Source organism: Asparagus officinalis, chromosome 7, assembly GCF_001876935.1.
Source record: "Asparagus officinalis chromosome 7, Aspof.V1, whole genome shotgun sequence".
NCBI lineage: Eukaryota > Viridiplantae > Streptophyta > Magnoliopsida > Asparagales > Asparagaceae > Asparagus > Asparagus officinalis.
Window position 1 is genome coordinate 24809828 of NC_033800.1, and position 4557 is coordinate 24814384.

A 4557-nucleotide genomic window follows, 5' to 3' on the forward strand; every position below is an offset into this window, starting at 1 on the left:
GACTCCCTCAGCATCACTTTGATCGAAAGAAGAAGCCATAGAGGGAGAAGTTCTTGGGAAAGCTCTTTCTGGCGGATTTCTCTTGAAGCAGTAAGGATTCTGCTGGAGAGAGATGAGTATGGATATATATTATAAGAAACCCAACGGCTGAGATTCGGCACCCCGAGCGATCAAACGGTCAGAACGCCCTGCGACGCTTCGAACTCAGCGCCTTTAAGGCTACTCTCGAAACCCCAAACCGACAGATCGGATTGGGGCACGAGAGGCGAAGCGACCGGTCGCTTCACCATAAATGGGCATTAATGCGCCTGCAGAGTCTTGGCTGGCAAGCACTTGGGCCCGCCGACCGACACGTGGCACAAGTTTCGCCCGCAGTCGGATCCCCGACTATTGGATCAACTCGCTAGCTGTTCGAGTTTTCGCCTACAATTCAAACTCGCCAGGTGAATCAGGTCGGGTTTTCAACACAAGCCCACCATCATACGGGTCTCGCACACAGCATAAACTCGCCAGCCGTTGGGTTGCGTTTCCAAGCGAAACTCGCCAACAGTTTAGTTTAGCTTCCAAGCGGAACTCGCCGCGGTCAAAATCTCGCCTGAAAACAAATTAAATCTCGCCAATACACAAGCAATGAGCGGACACAAAACCTCATTGATACCTTAAGACAGTACATTTGAACAAAGTTATATTTTTGCAAATTGCGAAAGTCATAATGAAATGTTCAAAGAAGCAAAACATACACCCAGTGTTTCAAAACAATACATTTGAACAAAGTTATGACCTTACGGGTCATGGCGTACTTTCAAATGCAAAACAGGCAAGCAAAAGGTCTTAATACAATCCTGAGGCAGAAGTCTTAGTCGGACACGCTGAAGGTGGAGATCTCCTCTTTGACTGCCTCTACCTGGCTCGCGTGGTCTTCCCGAGCCTTATTTTCAGCGGCTTTCTGAATTCGATCTTCGCGGTTCGACATGGCGGCAGCATCTGTCTGACGCAAAGCCAGCAGGCGCCGAGTCTCCGCCTCAGCGTGCTCGTTCACCTTAATAACGTCGGATTGGAGCCCCTTCCACTTCGCCTCCGCCTGTCCCAACTCGGCCCTCAGGCGAGCCATGGTATGGTTGAGGTCAATGACTTGCTCCTCTAGCAAACGTTGTTGACTCACCCAAAAGTTAGCCGCAGACTCCGAATCCGCTATCTCTTTGGAGCGGGTTTCCTGTTCCAGGGCTTCCTGACGCCCGAAGTGAGCTAGACAGGATGCCATTTTAGCCTCCGGACCTCCCCGTAGCAAGTCCTCTAGCACCATCATGCGTGGCTCCAAGAGACGGAGTTCACGCACGCAACGGGTAGCGAGACGGTTTTCACCTGATCGCCGTAAATCGGCCACGCGATCATAGAGGGACTGCCTGAAGCTGTCAAAGCTACCCATACCGAGTTCGACGAGGGAAATTGCCTGCCTTACAGCACCTTCGAACTCTTCAATACGGGCCTGCCATGGTTGAGACTCGGAGGGAATAGACCTCTGGCCTGGAGCAAGCGCCGTGATGGGAGGAATTTCGAGGCAAGGTTCGGCTCCCGGCTGGGGAGCGGGATCCGGAGCAGCGGAGTTCGCACGGCCTTCAGATTCGTCGTCTGAAATCAGAATGGGATCGGCCGCATGCTCCTCGGCAGCCGGCACCTCCTCTCGACCTGTAAGACGCAACAAGCGATACAGGGAACAGTTGGGGGAGGAACACCTACTAAACTCACACGAAAGTCGAAGCAAGAAGATACCTTCAGCCGCGACGGCTTCGGCAGCACCTGAAGAACCAGGCTCTTTCCTTTTCTTGGAAACGACTCTCTTCACCTTCGGCGCCATTGGGAGTGTGAGGAAGAAGAAGTTTGGGTTTACTCTGAGGAGGACGATAGGCCCTCTCGAGGAAGAGTTAGGGTGTTAAATACCCTAAGAGTCCTAGGCGGTTACTCAGTACTTGATTAGACCGTTCAGGATTAAAGCAGCTAGAGAGCAAGACCGAACGGATCGGATCTGGACGGACGAGATCTGGCAGTTCCTTGAGCACGATCTTCAACAAACGGCTCAAATCGGACGTGGGGAGCGAAGAGGCCCACTACCTCGCATTTAATGCGAAGCGGCTATCCCACGTCTCCTTAACCGGCGTACACGTGGATTAACACGTGGCCCGCTAAAAGCGTAACCCGATCAGAGTCAGAATCGCCATTAGCATTTGCAAATCCGCCTGCGGGCCGAATTCGCCTGCAATCGAAATAAACCTACAGCGCAAATCAATCGATGATAATCCCGCTGCAGTTGAGGTCCTCTTGCGGCCTGATTCTGACCAATGCATGGTTACGAAAATGGCACACGCACACAAATGACAATAGGCCAGAAACAAAAGGGATAATTTCATTCGTGAAAGGGAAGTCCTATTACAAACGGAAAATTGAAAGCGAATTACAGAGATTTTAACCGCAGCTCCGCCTCACGAAGTTCTTCGGCATGGCGAAGTTCAAGCCTCCTTAGAATCTCTCGGCGAAGATCTTCATCCGTACGCGAGGCCAAGTCTTGAACGGTCTCTTTGGCTTCCTTATGGGCTCGCTCCTTTTCCTCCACTGAATTGGCAGTCAGCTGCTGGCGAGATTCAATGTTCTCCAACTCTTTGACCGCCTGCTCACGAGCCTTCTCTTGAATAGCCAATGAGGCCCGCGCCTTGGCTATGACCTGCTTCAGAGTCTCTACCTCCGAAGACAGGCGAGAAACGCGGTTGTCAGCCTTCTGTCGCTCGAAGACCATCCGTTCATTCTCAGCTCTGGCCTGCTCCAGCTCCTCCGACAATCTCGCCTCTAGTGACATAGTTTCATTCAGACGGCGATCCCGCTCTTGCACCACCGCTCGGACTTCGCCGGATGCAAGATCCACAAGAGTGGAACTCTTCGCGCGAAGAGCAAGCAACTGCTGGATGGCTTCTTTCACCGCCTCCTTACGCTGGAAATAAGGCTGCGCCCCAGAATGCTTTAGCCTCTTGATTAAGAAGCCTATGATGTAGTCGATATCCTCTTCGAAGCTCTCGAAAGGACAACTCTCTTCCAGCGCGAGCCTGATGCAGGCAGCCATAGTGTCATGGAATTCAGCCACGGATCGTGCCGCACTCTTTCTTCGCTCACGCTCCAAGGGAGAGAGGGCAGCCTCTTCCATCATAGATGGAACCGCGGTTGAAGCACCGCTGGCCATAACTGTGGAAGTAGTAATTGGCGTCGCCAGGGCCGGTGTGACCAATGATGACCTCGGAACAGCAATCACGGCATCAACGGCGACCCCCGACAGGGAGGTGATCACTTGCTGAGCAGAAACCTCTCTTTGAAGCGGTGACTCTCGCACTGAGGAACGATCCTCAGCAGACACCGCCGCAGGAGCAGGGGATCCCCCTATTTGACCAGTCGCATCTTCATGAGCCAAATCCTCTTCCTCACTCAACAGGGCCTCGTGTATTGAGGCATCGTCGTCATCCTCCTCAGATTCGCCCGTCTCCCTAGACGAGCGATTCGCCCAAGAGGAAGGACCCTCTTTGCCGGCGATTTCGCGGGCAGGATCGGCTACAAATGCACCGAGAGAGTTAACGGAGACCCCTCGTAAGGGACCCTATTTACGGTGAGGCATGAAAGAACGAGTAATGCTAAAGTCTATACTTACCTAAGCCCGTAAGCCCCTCATCATCTCCAGCTTCTTCCTCTTCGTCGGAAGGAATGGAGATCACTTTCTCAACCGCACCTGCATAGATCCATTACCAATATCAAAAGGTGCAAGAGCAACATTGCAATCAAGGGTACTGTTGCAAAGACTACCTCGTGATGCGGGCAAAGAAGCCGTTGGAACTCCCGACGGTGACCCCACGTCGGACGGCAGAGGAACGTCCTTCGGAGTCTCCTGAACTACCCCCGATGCGGCAGGTGAGGTAGGCGACACGGCTCCAGACCCAGACGGAGCCACTCCAGACCCAGACGGAGCCACAGGTGAGGCAGGCGACACGGCTCCAGACCCAGACGGAGCCACTCCAGACCCAGACGGAGCCACTCCAGGAATCCTTATCGGAGAAACGTCATCCCGACCCCCTGTCACTTGGATGGTCCCGACTGTCTCATCACAGCGGGCCTTCTTGGCCGCCTCCGCTCTAGAACTCTCGGCCACCGCCTCCCGCTGACGCTACTCGGGGATAGCAAAGGTGCCCCCATTTGTCCGATTGTCGGACTCTGAACCGAAGCTCGAACATCGGGAACCTCAGATTCGCCACCAGCATCGAAGCTCTCACAGTCCTCCACTGGATCCTCCGAGAACAACTCCCTAGCGGTTTGGTGGCCCCTTCTCTTTGAAGAACGGAGAGAGCCCCTGGTGGGACGATCGCGTTCCGCCAGACATGAGCTTTGGAACCAAAAGTTGGCAGGGTCAGCACTAGCACTCCGATACCACCGACAGTACAAGAGCGTGTGGTGTAAATCGCGATCCTTCGCAGGCAACTCAAAACGAGCTTGAGTACCTCCAGCATGGGTCCAGAACCACCCCCGAGC